The following is a 16,347-nucleotide window of genomic DNA, read 5'->3' as shown; positions in this document are numbered from 1 at the left end:
CTCGTGTATGAAATTCCCAGAACAACATCCGGAGATCAATTTTCCCACTGATAACTGTTCCCTCAGGAAATTCTCCGGCGCATCAAATGTATTCCTCCGCCAAACGTAGGCAGTATCAGCCATGCATTATTTACATTCCATTTATTCCTCCATCAAGATGATATCTCCGTCTTATGAAGGTCCGTCCGACGCCGCTGGACTACTTTGGGCGGAAGGAGTGATTCATCAATGTTTGTCAACGGACAGATGAGGACTTGCTAACAAGTCTCGCATCTTCGTAGACACGAGCAAGCGTCTTGAAAGTCGACAGGTGAGGAGTTTATCAAGGAGTGGAGAAGACATCTATGGAACTCGTTGATGAAGATGGTTTGAGGCATACTCAGTCCAAGATGCTTTGAAACATACTAAAGGCAAGATGCTGTGAGGCATACCTAAGGCATTTTGTTAAGCAGTAATTTAGACATAATGAGTGGACTTCGTAGGGATGTACATGTACATGCAATACAATTCGTAGTTGAGACTGCTTGAAAGGCTTACCAGACGAGACTTCACTGAAATTGACTAAACTTAAAAAACCTAAACTTAAACTTAAACTTTTACTTGGCTAATGTGAATATTCACACTTTCCTTACGATGTTGCTATTTTTTAAAAGTTTAGGATAAAACAAAACTGTTGTGATGAATAACGTTGGCGCAGTTTTTCCGAAATAACGCATTAACAGCAAGATTCCTAGTCTGTCACACTGGTACTGATTGTAGGCCACGTCCTAATAGCGATATCTCCGACTGGTCCAATATGCACCGCCGCTACCGTGCGCGATTCTCGCTGACGATAACGGAGGAGTATCAGCGAGCCCGGCGTGTCAGGCCCGACTTAATCTTCCGGATGGATGGGTCCTTGGGGCGGCAGAAACAGGTGTGACTAGACATGGCGAAATTACACGGAGACGGCAATCAGGGAGCCGAGCGGATAGAACCGGTGTCAGGGAACTGAGATCAACTTTGTCTTACTAATTTATAGGTTCCGTGGGAGCGCACTCACCCAGACTTGTTAAAGTGACTGCTATGTATGACCGACTACTGTATCAGGGACTTTTTGTTTGCTCTAGTTTACTCCCTGTTTTCATTGGTAAGATCTAGAGTTTTAGAAAGTTTACGATGTAGCAACTCTTTTGAAGGATTTTAGCAGTAGCGGACAGGCCAACCAAACTAGTGACAACTGATTATATGATTAAACTAATAAACAAACGAACGAACAAGTAAGCAAACAAATAAACAAACGAACAAGCATCATTTTCAAGAATGAGACGTCATAGAAACCCGAAAAACATAAGTTGTAAGGTGGCTACCTTGTGCAATCTTAAGAGGCGAATTAAACTGTACTGTGTTTGTGGAAGCAATTCAGGGGTTTTGACTTTATATCATGGGACAAACAATTTCTATGAAAATGAGTGCAAGCATTTATTTTTCATCCAGTTTCAGGAGTTGCAAGATGAACTTTCAGACTGCAGTTTTTGACCCATTCCTCTGAATTGAAACTTTCGTTCAATCAGCATACAAAAAATATGAACTGTATCATTTGATTGACATTTGTGAACAGTTGAACACCCGAAAGGACTCGTAAGAGGGAACGGCAGCACCTTCATAAGACTTTAACACATCTAAGCTGTGTACGGCTGATAAGACCTTAAAAGCCAGTACGACGAACCCCAAACTTATTCCATTAGGAGTTCTATACTTCTGTGTGTGTCTCTGACGTCACAGAGGCACGAAATATGAAATCAGCGCCCTCTGCTCACCAGATGGCGACACCGCGGAGTTGGAGGAGCTGCATATGAAGACGTATGGAGGTTCTTTATCGTGTCGCAATGATTACACACAACGGTAGCAGCGGCGGTACGCCTGTCGCCCGTGATAGATTATGCTTGGCGGAGTACATTTACGGAAAGAAAAAGACAAGAATCCAATTTCTGCTCGACCAAACTTGGTGAATACCACGGAAAATCGTCCCGACGTTTTGCTGTTGGTGCGGCTGAGTGCAGGAGCCGCGGCGCCGGGTCTAGGTGGCTGGATTATCCGACAACGGTTGTTCAAGTACGGGGGTCTAACGTCCGCTAAGATGATATCGTCTCCGCCTAACAATACTCACGAAAACAGGCGCCACACAGAAAAGTTTGCCATTTGTCTAGCTGTACGGTGCATTATGTTGTAATGGTGGATTAAGCGCAATGCTTGTCTTGCGTAGAGTGTCCCCATAACGGTGCGATCTAATGTAGCCTTAATGAAGTCGCAGGAGGCGTACACTGTGTTCATTATTTATCCCCGGAGATGGCGCGACGTGAGCTGACTACAGAGACAGGAGAGAATATGTGATCTTTTGCTACAAAAGCAAACTAAAATGATAGAAAGTTTTTACAATGTTATTTCGTCTTCACTTCACATATATAATTTACTTCAATCATCTCCCGAATCTTGCTTTGCAGGCTTAAAAATAATCAAAGTATGTTTTAAATGCCATTGAAATTCTAAGCAGTTATTTGATTATGAGCATTTTATGTTAAACATAAAATGGTCATGATCAAATACTTCGATGATGTTCGCATAGCTATCGTTACGATAAGTTATATTGTGACATAAAAGTTTGTAGCGCATCTTAATTTGTATACAGCCAATTGCAATCATACAGACATTGCCAATCACTTATGTGTAATTTGTTAAACGATGATTGATTGCTATATGGTATGATTATGTCCTGCTTTTCCATCGTATCTTTCTTCTCCATCACTGCTGGGTCTCCGAATTTTATAGATAATCCACGGTCATCACAGCTTTGTTGATATGAGTATCTTGGACTTGACTTGGAGCGTTTCACTCTCCGTAAGATTAGAGCTAGTGCTCATCCTATAGAAATCGAGACAGGGAGAAACTTGGTCTCAACAAGCACTGAAAGGATTGATGAAAAACAGGTTGTGACTGGAGGTAGTTGACAAGACAAGAGGGTCTTAACTATGGTAAATTGGACGGGACTGTTTTAAAGTGGCTTATGACTAGAGGTGGTTGGCTTCGCCAGGTTTGACTGTACATGTAATTACTGGTGTCTCAGAGGATTATGTAGATATTACTAAGAATGTGTATTTTGATAAGCAAAACCACTGAAAGTTGGGCCTTTTCCTTCGAAATAGAAGCACTAACTACATTCTCAGTACGTGTACTCTGTAGACTCAGTGAGATCATAATCATGTCAAAACTCTGGCCGGAAGGTACTTCATAGAGAAGCTTTTATTTTATCAGAATTCGAAAAGACACTCCCGTCAGAACTGTCAGATCCGTACTACAGATAAGTAGCCCACGCCGTGTCAATTATCGCCGGCTCCTTTCCCCATCGCGCTCGCTCTTATTGGATTTGTGTGTTTTCGGCTGCTCTTGTCACGTGTCAATGTCCATCACACGCGCAATTCCTGCTTCGATTCGACCTGATTCAATTTGGAGTCTGTTGGGCTTCCATAAAAGCCATTAGGGCCGTAGATCCGAGGGAACATACGCTGATACCCACTAAGAGGGAATCGTATCAGCTGCCATGTAAAGACAAGAAAAATTATGTTCTTGTAAATTCCAACCGCTCTGGTAAGACGTATCGTTGCAAAATGAATCAAACGTCTTAATCTTTTCTCAACGACTAATTGAAGACGCAAAATCAGTTAGAATGCTACTATATTTTAGATTTTAAGATTTATTATGCCAAGCTATCCGCCATCCCTGAAATTTGAATAAAAAAACAAGAACATCAACGTTATTCTAGGCATATTTACAGCCCTAAAGTGGATGCATCGAGCAAAGTTGCTAAATTCAGATATCTTTTATGACATCATTTTAAACGCATCTACTATAGATATTGGTCAATGTCCATCAAAATCCTACAAAAAGGTATTTTTGCAGTCGCTTTTATAAAGTGACTGCCATTGGTTTAACGCTGATCGGTGCACCGCCAGAGGTTCAGATATCATAGATTTGAAGCTATCATGGCCAACGGCTTGATAGGCTCATCTTTGACATGTGCCGCAATCCTGTACTGATAAATGATATTTAGCCCTGATTCTTTTCTCTGCGATCCCCTGTCAAAAAGCTTTACAATATCGAAGCTTCTATTTTCTATCTAAAATTGATGACCAGTTTCTCTTGAATATCCTAACTCTGACCTGAAGATAAAAACATACCATCAAAAACATTTTCAAAATTTGTGTTGTACCCGGGTACCTAAAGACAAAACAAACATGCTTTAAACAAATAAACGGCAGTGAGAAGGTTTTTTTGAATTAAAGATACGACACACCCCTACGCGTTTTTCACATTAATGCTAGAAAGATATCATACTTTTCTTTTGTAAATTACGTAAAAAAAATACATTTTCTTGTACCTGTCTGCCGGGGAGTTTGCCAACCTCATTACTTTGCGCTCCCTTGGGACTCGTCATCAGTCTCTGTGCACATATTACACACACGAGATTATGCCATCTGCCTGACTAATTAATCACATTGTGACTTTTCAATTAAGCGATGTAATTGTCTGCAGCGGCTGCTCTTGTGCCTTTATTAGATACGAAATTTCGCCCATCTATCTTACTGTATGCTTGTGACGTTCATACGGATTTTTCTATAGACATGTCTACATTCACATAATGCAGGCATATTATTAGTTTTAAGAGACTGAAAACAGATTATACTATTGACGTTTTCTTCAATGAGATTAATGACAAAAATGTACTCGAAAGAAAAGTCACCTCATGTGCTCTTTTGAAGGAAGGCAAATATACATAAGAGCTTCAAACCGTTGAATAGATGCAATAATTTGTTTTTTTTATCGAGAAGTTAAATTTTTCTTGTCTTTTTCTAATGTCATTGCTGACAAATACTGTAAACAAATAGTGAATTTGATTTGCCACATTTTTCAGCAAGATATTTCAGGCAAACTTTCGACGTGTCTTACTCCACTCTCTCCTCGGCAGTCATATTAACTTAAGAATCTGTAAATGATTTATAGATATTGATTAAAGCAAACTTGACAGACCTTCACTGCTTTGATTGCAGCGGAACCCAAGACTTATTGATTACGTTCAGGTTTGAAAATTACTCACTGAAGGGGATTTTATAGCAAAGCATCGAGACTAAATCCTGGGATGAAACATATTATTCTGTCATTACGTCGTGTCTATTTATAATAAAGTATTAAACGTCTGTAAGTTAAACCTATACGAGAGCGTTAAATATGAAATATCCCCAGCAGTTATTACCGATGGTATCTGTAGCGGAAAAGTGGAGTTATGATGATGGTATTCAGAGCGGTAATGAACTTGTATTGTCTGTTCCGTCAACTTGGGACATGCCGTAACTTCTGTTATATGACGCTGGGGGCGGGTCTGTTGGAAAAAGGATTCGCTTCACTTTGTTTCAAAGGTCGAAAGGAATGTTGCCACATTTCAACGTGTACGTGAGTCGTTGTTTGAGGATACCGAAAAGAAGAAGGCTAGTTTGATTAAGATATTTTCTGCTATAAACTCAAGGAAAAGATGAAAAGAAAATACATCCTCTTTCAAAAAAGATTTACACTGTATGCGCGACTATAATGTGTAACGTATTTACACAAGATAGATTTGATAAGATATTATTCTGCTATAGATTCAAGGAAAAGATGGAAAGAAAATACACCCTCTACCAAACAATATTTACAGTGTATGCGCAGCTGTATAGCGCAGCTGTAGTGTAAAACGCAGTCTTTTGTAAAGAGAGAGACTTCCAGAGAGCGTTTTGTTATCATCATCAGTAACTTTTGTACCACTACCAGGAAACTTCCAAAACAAGACCCAAGACAATCGTCCCAGAAATGTGTATACCAAGCAATGTGTCTTCACACAGAAGCCTTTGTTAAAAAGCTACTACATTATGCTACGCCGCACAGCTGTGTTCACCTAGTAAGCTCTATTTAAAACACCAGGATATATCGATACTTATGCCTCTGTCTCCAGTACTTTTCCTCTACCAGATTTTGCTGCATTGCTCCGTTCCAGGTGAACTGTGTGGCACTTCCGTACTCGACGTACCGATACAGTTGGGATTACGTCCATGTTTAGACGACAAGTAAAGCTACCTGTCGTCTTTATCTCCGCTAACGTCTGCGCCGAGTACAGATAAGACGTCAAACTTAAGGTAACATGCTATATGCATGGCGAGTTGGATCATCGTCACAGGCATGTTTACCATAAAAATGGTCCCAGCATGTACCCTTGAGGGACCCCACCTAAACTAGAATTCCTTATAACAGACATGTTTTCCCCTTTTTATGACTTTCTTTTACATTAGGCATGTATTTCTGATTTGGTTTAAACTATACTAAAGCAAAGACCAAGGCAAACAAAATACATCTATTGTAAATTCGCTCCCTGGTCATGGACATGTTAACCATAAAAGTGGTCCCAGTATGTACCCTTGAGGGACCCCAACCAAACTGAAATTCCCTACAACAGACATGTTTCTCCCTTCTTATGATTTTCATTTACAATAGGCATGCATTTCGGGTTCCCCACTACAAGATATATCTCGTAGACTAAAGCATACGCTTCCTCATAACCTTTCCCACGCACCCCAAGGTGTCATTAAGATATAATGATAGACTACAGACGCGCCATTTTACCAGGAACCCAGAGCTGTAATTTGCAACCCTACCAGAGGCCTTTATACATTAAAATCAAATCATACGGCGGAAACAATTATTCTCGCTGTTTTATGTGCCACGTCTACACTGTATTCATAATCGATTGTTTCGGGGTTGTTGTACAATAAAAGTCGACCCATAACACCATTAAAATAATTGCAATGTTACTGTAGCATGTGCATAAGTTTAAACATATATTTTTGACACGTACATGGGGTTTGTACATGTGTATCACAATTGTATGCGCGACCGACATTGTAACTGATAAATGTATTTGCAGTAAAGCAGTATTGGAGTGTAAGGAAAATGACACATTAACACAATGCAAGTACGTCATATCCTTAATATACACATTAGAAGTGATTTAATATATTGTGTGATTTAAACATAATGCAAGCAGGCAACTAAAGGAACAGAAGCTAATTTGGGTACACTATACGAACAAGACCAATTCGAAAAACAACGATTTTAGCCATCTTTTAAAAAGTTTAAACCCCAGTTGAAGCCGATCCTACAACTTGCCGAGCGCAAGAAGAAAAGTGATTTGATCATTAGGGGAAAATACTTCAGTAGTTCACGACTTAACATATCATCCGGCAAACCTGAGGCAAAACCCTCTTACAGGGAGGCGGTCCCTGTATGGACCCTTGAGGGACGCCGACGGTATCAAAATATATGGGACCTTAGATGAACCCCCTTGAGATCAGTCCTGCCAAGCTTGCGGTTACCTGATACTAGATGTAGAAAGAACATCAAGTGCCTAGTACGTTAGCTCTAGCCAAAATTGTAGTTAAACTTCTAGCGGTCAATTCAAGCCTAAACAATACTGACATTGAAACAATGAATAGCTTCAAATGAAACGTGATAACTTGTGTCACGTCACCTGTATCAAGTAGTACGAACGAGTACAAATCATCTTGCATATTCACTGGTGTCGTCAAGAGGTCCAGACGTTATTGGAAATGATCGCGTGTCAAGTCGTAACGTAGTCCGATAACTACCCAGAAAATAGAGCATTACACATAATCTACTGTAAATCTGTTTCAAAATCATTACAGCTTCCTGGACCGGAGACATAAGAGCTTTCGCACACTTGAAAATTGCTACATTGACTCAGAAGAAATCTAACTTCATCGCACTACTGTGTATATGGCGAATCCACGGGCAAAAAAATAATTGAGTACGTAAGTACTTCCTATGAGACTTCTTGCATCATATCAGTATTCAAGACGTATTGTATCACAACTACTTACGATTCGCATCCCGTCGTTGATTCCTGCATCCTTAGTTTAAGACAGTTACGTTTGTATCTTGATCTTTCTTTGTTGTGATTATGTCTACGGGCAAAAATCCGCATTTCTCAGATGTGGGCAGATTTTTATCATCACCGCCAGGCATCGCGCAGAAGACCTGAAGTTGAGCCTTACTATTATCACCGAACCCTAGGGGGTATGCACTGCCATTCATCTATTTAGTGATTAGGCGGCGTGTTGGGGAATGTCTTGACCGCTGTGTCTTATCCACATTCCAGGAGATATTAAGGCCATGAACGTTGCCATGGCAATGGTTATCACTGCTTTGTCACACAGTACAAAGGAAAAACCTCCACACAAACTCGATTCAAGTTTAAGCTGTCAATCCAACACAAAGAAAGTAATGTTATGGAAAATGTTCCAACACAAGAGGATAGGCTTACCGAATTTTCTCTGGGCTTTTTCAGGATACATGACCTTACGGAACTGTGACGTGAGCAATAGGTCAAAGGTGATTGGAAGTCGGTATCACCCGCCGCCCTGCTTCAATGAAGGTTAGTAACAAAGAAAGTAAATTGTCATACGAAATTTCTGTCAACAACTTGGCCTTCATCGGTCATTGTTTCTTTATGTTGTATAAGAAATCTTAACTTGAATGACATTATCTATCAACACAGACTATCACGCTTGATTAGTATCTAATCAGCTTGATATAAAACAGGCAAACGCAGATTTGCGTATTACCATGAAATAGACACGGTAACAATGACTGATTTTTTTTTTCCTTTCAATTTCTTGGCATCCTTTCGGGTTTCTGAACTAGGGATCACCATGGATGACCACGCGCTGCCCCCAAACGCATAAAGGTTCATAACCCCGTTAAGAGTCAGTACTTCATCCCTTGGTAAAAGTAATTGTGATCTTTCAAAACCTCTCCAGAAGGAACTTAATTTTGTTTAGGCTTGACAGCTTCCCTTACAATGGAAGCACCATGATAGAAAGCTAAAGATAGGGAAGGCTAGCATATTTCCCCCGCGGGCTTGGGATTATATTTGTTATTAAGAAGAAGAAGGGTATGAAATCCAGCCGGCGTATGATTTTTCCCTGACTTCGACAGAAAATCGCCTACAAGCTTGAGTAAGCAATATCTATAGCGGGAGATAAAACCGCCGCCGTTTTTCATCCTCGGAGGTACATCGGCGGGCACAGCCGCGATGGATTTCTAGCCGCTGGCCGCGAAGGGATGTTATCGCGCAGTTATCGACAAGCAGCCTTGTCGCTCTGAGCACTTCGATCGCAATAAAAAGTTGTTCCTGCCGCCGTTGATAGAGGAAATCGTTCCCCCTTCGTGTCATCGCGTTAGCGAGGGATAAAAAGGAAGGCGTTTGAAGCAGATAAAGGGTGCACACATCGAGTTGGTCGTAGGCAGTAGTAGAAGGAAGGAATTAGTGATCTTGATAATTCTTTACGTTAGAAACGCTGGAATGGTTTTATTCATTTATCGTATTCACATATGCAGGATTTAAAAACAAGCATCTACTGCCTGCTGTATGTGTGAATCCTTAAATTCGATACATTGTGCACAAAATAAACTAAAAATAACACTAGAACAACATGAGACACTGGAACACTGAGAAATGTATATTATCATCACTATATGTGGATTAGATATCTTTAAAAAGTTGTGAATGGTTTTCATCGATTTCACACCATTGCCCTTAACCTCAAGAGAGGTGATAGTGATAGATGACAGATGGTCGTAAATATGGTGATTCAAATGGTCGAACGGAGTTGAAATTAATAATAATAGCCCGTCCGCGCCACGCCGCTTTAAAGTTTGTAATTTTTGTTCCTGGTCGATTGAATCTTACTCATCAAATAGAATAGCCCGTCCGTGAAAAAGAGGACCAGAAGGTTAAAACTGTTTATTTTCCGTACGAGGGAAGACCAGTGGGGTGTCCATAGTTCCGGTCACACGCGGTGCACACAATTACCTGGACTGTACATCCTTAATTTCTGTAATGTCTACCAGAATCCTCGGGTTTGTATAAAAGTTGGCCAAAATATGACCAACTAATCATGCTCCTCTGGCATATCATCATTATCATTGTTATGTAATGTAAGGGCTCCCTTGTGTTAACTGAAGGGACCACCCTAAAGATTGATTAATAAATAAATTAGTATTTTGTAAATCCACGTTCTAGCAACTAGCCTTCGGGCATGAACTTGGAAATAAACTTTTTATTATTCAGACAGCTGTTCATTTTTTCAGCAACCCAAGAAGTCTGCTTGGGATTACGATCTCGCCACAGAGGGCCGGACTAATCTCTGACAGACTACTTTCGTTGTTAGCAAAGTTGGCTGAATGATTTACCCGATGAGTTATCCGGCAATAAACTTTTACATTACCTACCTGGTCCCTATTCAAGAACACTATGTTCGACGGGTAACACGCCGAGAGAGGGAAACGGGCTAGATGCTAGACTATAGTTTTTGTCCTCGGGGGGCTGTTAACAACTCACTACATCTCGTCCCAAACTAACACAATCACGTGGACTCATCACCTTTCACATTCACGATGACAGTAAGATTTACGGTCGGCCCAAGTCGGCGGCTCACTACCGCGGTCTTCTTCCTCATTCATCCTCATTACTACATGCCCAGACATAAGCACCAGCATCGTAAAGTAACCTGTCTTTCAGACGGACGGGCGGCGGGTTCCATCAATGATTCATGGAGAGTTTTCAGCTTTCACCGGGCTGGCCTAACCGCCTAGCTACAACCGACAGGGTTTGCGTTTTGGTTTTTGTCCAATTCTAGGTATTTCATCATAACGTAGAGATATCGTTCTCAATTCTAATTCTTTTTTTTATTTTTTTGCCCTCTTTTGTCTCGTTCTTATTGCTTTCTTCTCTTAATTTGTGTCCTTTTGTTTATTCTGGGTATTTTAAGTTTGGAAATAATATAATTGTTATATTTGAATTGTTTTGTTCTCTTTCGTTCTCTCTCTTATTCCTTCCTTCACTTCTTCCGTCCTTCCCTCACTTTTTTCGTCCTTCATCTGTCTTTCCGTCTCATTTTTCCTTCATGTTCTCGTTCTTGCATATTTCTTGATGCTGTCTTTCCATTTAGTTTATCGCCATGTTTTTTGCTCCATTAGTTTTATAGCCACAATTCCCGATCCCTACAAAGGCCTCTCTGATACCTTAAACCAACCTAGGGCAAGGGCTTCCAAATATGAAAGAAAACTGAGAGAATCCATACCAATAGCTGTAGATGGGTAGACACAGGGCCAACGGCAATGTTAAAAATCTTGTAGAATGCTTAGATATTAGAATAGATGAGATCTCAATAATTAACCACAAAATGCTGTCTTTACGATAGTCGTTGTAGACATGACGACATGTATGAATGTCTGATCAATGCTTTTCCAACAGTCCCTTCTGAACCGTAAATTCAAGAATCAATCGAAAAAGGTATAAAAGTATCTATCGGAACTTCACTTTCATCAGTGACCATCCTACAATTTATATCACTCCCCAACTTTCCCGACCACAGGTATTTATATTCGTGAGTTGTAACCTTTGTATATTGAGGGAAAAAAACTGGTGCCTTAGGTCCAACTGAAGGCTATACTTAAGAGACTTAGAGTACCGGCTAGTGAGCTATAACCCTGTTTAAAGGCGTCCTCGAAGCTATGTTCGCTCTCTGTAGTCCTTCAAGCTCTTGATGATTGCGAGTTAGCGCATCTAATATTTCAAATAGGGTTAGTTTTAAAGAGCTACCCAAATGATAGTTTACGAACACCTACAATTTTGATAAAATGAGAAATGGAGCTTACAGAGATAACATAGAAAATGCTGTGAAAACAGCGTTTTCTTGTTGAGAGAAAGAAAAACTAAGATGGAAAATGTGAATTTTCTAACGTTTCTAGTCAACATATTATAACGTGACAAAGATGTCTAATAGACGACTTAAATCAAAGTAATAAATAATCTTTTAGAAAGAAAACATTGTTGAAAGTTTGTAAAATATATATGTACAGTAATCCGATGACAAGTAACTACTAGCTGCCCGGGCTTACCTACTCGTTATGTCTATAATGTCACACCAAATGTCACTCATGAAGACTTTATGAGCAGTTCTAGTTCACTGCGTCCTCTACCTACATCTACTTTAATCTTTGATGAGGGGAAACTCGCGGAAATTATTGACAATGTATTTACGCTAGGAGGTACTGTCACTTATACCCCTATCCCACTAGGGCGGCGACCTCGCTAAGCTCTCTCTGCGACCTAAAATTGGCCAGGGCGCTCAACAAATTTTGTAGATAAAAAAACGAATCTTTTCATCCTTTGTGTGTTTTGTTGCGTTGTAATTCATGCCTTTAACATTTTTCATGATGTTCCAATCATGAATTCAAGGCTTACACAAATCCAACTTAGTCGCAGCGATGGCGCAGCGAGAGCGCCGTCTAGTGGAATGGGGGCCTAAAGGTGCGGCTACAGTCGTTGTACGAGTTAGGATTTCCGTCTATAATAGAACTTGCCGACAAGGATCTTCGATAAATTTTTCCGCAATAAGACTGCTAATTTTGAACGACACATCCAAGATAATCTCCTAGTGGTCCTGAATTTGCTCACGTAGGACGAATGCGACCGGTGTCAAAGCGATTTCGCCCCCTCCCTAGCGATTCCACCCCTTGGTGTAAAATCTCAGGGGTGGTGTTGGAAACACTGGGACACCTGGGCCTTCAATAAAAGATGTTACCGGTTTTGCGCCGGTATGTAATTCCCTTTACAACTTGTAATGACAGAGTTCAGCGTCTTTTTAAATGTCATGGTTCTATTTGCAAGCCTGAAGTGTAGCATTATTTCTCATTCTGACTGAAAGCCAAAAGAAAACATACGATTTGCATTTGAATTTTTGTTGGTTATTAGAAAATCTTTTACCATCAATTTACTGTCACGGTGTTACATACAAAAGTTGCTTACAGGGCTTTTTCTTCAACCTTCGTCGCTTCTTGCCTTAGACTAATTGTAAGAAATATCATGGTTTACCGCATCATTTTGAGACACCTTGCTTATTACTGAGATAGTAATTGGATTTTCAATTGTATACTCTCTCTATGTTACTTGTATTAACAAAATCCAGTTATATAAGAATGAGAAACGCACTGCGCTAGTCTTAACTCCTTTCCCGTTACACTTTTCCCTCGGGAAGAGGCTGTCTTCTTCCGTAACTGTTCGCACCACTCCAAATTTTACACTCAGCTGCGTTCCTTATGAAAGAAGATTTCACGGGTTGAAGCGAAGGTGTAAATATGAAGCCGAGACAACGTCACGCCATTTCAGGAAAACGTTCCTTCCGCAGCAGCACGTGAAGTTTAACTAATGCGCTTGACGGAATACAGATACAGGCACCTCGGATGAACGAACAGCCACAGTTCGGCGATTTCTCCAGGTAGTCCCATGGGCTAGCGCACCGCAAATGTCACAAATTTGGAAAGGGGCTGCTGTTATATTAACAGGAGTTGTTTCTTTCAGGTTGGTTATTACGGAAACCCGTTGCGCAGTTGTTTCGAAAAGCTAGGCGGTGGAAGATTACGAGGTTTGATTTATGCAACGGAAGTTATGAAAGATTAGCAATTTCACCACGGTGAAAACAAGAAGATATAGACGTTTGTACCGACTGATTGTGAACATAATTCTATGTCCAAACCTGCTTGACATGCTAGAATACTTCGTAGCTGAACATCAACGGGTAGAAAAGTACAAAAATGTCCTATCCATAGAAGTCTCTAGTCATTTAACAAGGCACATAACACACACAAACTTCGACTACAGGGAAACTTACAGTAAGGGAAAGTGTAATACTCATGAGCTAACTATTAGCACCATAAACTGATGAACATGAGCTTATCGCTTTTTACATGTTAAGAAACGGGTTAAGTTTTTCTTTGTGTACCTACTGCCTGAAGAACACACATCTGGCCCTTTCTTTGTATACCATATCTGTTCAGCCGCACATGGTCAATTATGTTGTAGAGAGCCCTCATAAATGGGGCGATGGTCGACTAAACACATCGCTCTTATCAAGCTGCAGACCCTTACGGCTCAGCCTTAACCATGATAAGGTATCCTTAGCCTACGTTGTGAGTCTACGCAGAGGCCCCAGATGGAAAATAAAAGTCATGAGTACAAATATCTTCATTACTCTTACTGATTTTGAGTTCACATTATTCAAGTTTTCTGTTAATACAAATGTATGTAATTTTGTTGTATATTTTCGTCTGTATTTCATTTTGCAGGACTACCGGTGAATATTTTATCAATAATGGGGATCTAAATAAAAACAAAGCAAACTTTATGCCGAACATGCAGCGAGTACGCTATGAGTACTAGTTGGCATAGACGCGTAGATATTCCAAACATACTTACAGCTCTCGTCTTCTCATATCGCAGCTGACATTTAAGACGGGAGAGTTGTCGCTCAAGAACGAAAGGTGTAGCAGCACGAAATTAATAACAAAGCAGCGGAGGAAGCCTCGACGAGTTCTCATAATAACTACCCGGCCGGCAAATTCATCTAGTGAATTTCGGCTGTCTAGTGAAATTAGAATCCGTGAATGTTAGTATCACAGGAGGGTGTGGTGCACTTTTTTTCTAACTCAGTTTTCAGGCGCTGGCTGCCTGGTATCTTTTTAGCTTGTATCTTTGCACCCATCGCATGCTAACATGACGAGGGATGTAGTTGCCATTCTATCTACGTCTGTTCCATCTTGTTCTTGTCTTTTATTAAGAAAAATCATTCGTTCGGAAAATAGCATATCAGATGTCCTATTAATGCTCTGCCCGCCGTTTCCGAAATATATGAAAATTTAACGCGGTCTAATAGAACGTCTAGCGAGCGACAGTGTTGGTAGGGATTCGCTCGAATTGCCTTCTCTCGTCCGGCGTCTCTGTCAATCAGAAAGGTTTTCCATCTGCACTTTAAAAGCCAACCCGTTCCTCTTGGAAGACTGTTAGATTGTGGGGTTGGCAAAGGGCATTACACAATATGTCAGAAAGTTGTTAACACGTATGAAGGTCTATTTCCCCCCATACTTTCCTGCTCTATAAACGAGGACACAGATCGATGTATGTATTATTGATAAGAAGTGGGGTTGGGTACATGTTTTAGCGGATTGCGGGTGTAGTACAAACACGGTTATCGTGTACCTCACCTAGTTTTGGCCATAAATATCTGATGAGGGAGGACAAATACAGTCCGTGTAATCTGGAAGAGGTACTCTTCACTTCACTTAGGGTTAAACTGCAAACTAGGCGAGTTTGTCGTCCCAGCGGGTGGAGTGTGTCGGTTCGCCGCCGCCTGATAGTTTGTCGCAGTCCGCCCAACCACAGTCGTCATACGTGTAAGTGTGTGTAGTAAAAGTCGAAAACAGGGGCAAAAATCCTTAAGACAACACCTAGAGTTGACTTACCTCTTATACTTTAGAACCGGCAGCAGTTTCCCCCGAAGATCTCCCAGCGCCCATGTTGCTGCTACTCCCCGCTGTGCGGATCTCAAGGCGACGGCACCGCGCGCCAAACTTCCATCCCCGCACTGCGTACCGTCATCACCGGAACTGTGACTACACACACATCGTCAGCGGAGCCCTGCGTACTCCCCGATTGACCGCTGGACTCTCTCGCTACGCGGTGCTCTGCGCGGGGCGTCCGTCGTCGATACCGGCCGGGACTCGACTGCCGGAGAAATTTATGGGCGAGTGCATTGAGTCAGTTAGTTATAACAGTGATTGCTTTCCATAATTTTCTCTCAGGGCACAGCCCGCCCCATCAATCAATCAATCCGCCCAGCAATATCACCCCTCCCCCTCCATGCGTTACGCGAAATGCCAATAACTCCGCCACTCGCTACCCTTTCACCATCGACGCTGACATTTCGCGCTATTAAGGACAGGCCGGAAAGAAGGGTTCACGGGAGAAGAAAGAACTACTAGATAAAGGGTCAGCAATAATTGGGTCAGAGATGGCCTTTCTCTCGTCTTTCCAGCGCGACCGGGGACCAATGACTGGTGATAACGTAATTTGCCGAGCTGCTAAGATATGTGGAGTTAAATGCAGCGGCAGGGTGCTTGGCTTCTTGCTGTTCATGTAGCTTTATCAGGTCCTTTTTCCATTAGACCCCCATTCCACTAGACGGTGCTCTCACTGCGACCCCGCTGCTACCTCAGATGGATTTGTATAACCCTTGATTTCATAATGGAAATATCATGCAAAATGTAAAGGTATGGTTGAAAACATACCAAAACAAAACACTCAAAGTGTGAAAAGATTCGTTCTTCAGTTATGAAATTTGTTGAGCGCTCTATGACATTCTAGTTATC

At 41.2% G+C, this 16,347-nt stretch overlaps 1 protein-coding gene across 1 annotated transcript in view; it reads right to left on the bottom strand.

The window, feature by feature from the left end:
• The window catches only part of LOC136443773 (uncharacterized), a 34,476-nt gene extending 18,425 nt beyond the window's left edge, over positions 1-16,051 (bottom strand). Inside the window, exon 1 of the mRNA XM_066441137.1 lies at positions 15,442-16,051. The gene's annotated coding sequence lies outside the window, so the exon portion shown is untranslated. The remainder of the gene's footprint in view (positions 1-15,441) is intronic.
• Positions 16,052-16,347: the final 296 nt, after the last annotated feature.

Source organism: Branchiostoma lanceolatum, chromosome 10, assembly GCF_035083965.1.
Source record: "Branchiostoma lanceolatum isolate klBraLanc5 chromosome 10, klBraLanc5.hap2, whole genome shotgun sequence".
Taxonomy (NCBI): domain Eukaryota; kingdom Metazoa; phylum Chordata; class Leptocardii; order Amphioxiformes; family Branchiostomatidae; genus Branchiostoma; species Branchiostoma lanceolatum.
Note: the sequence above shows the minus strand (reverse complement) of the source record. Positions and strands in the feature narration are given on the sequence as shown.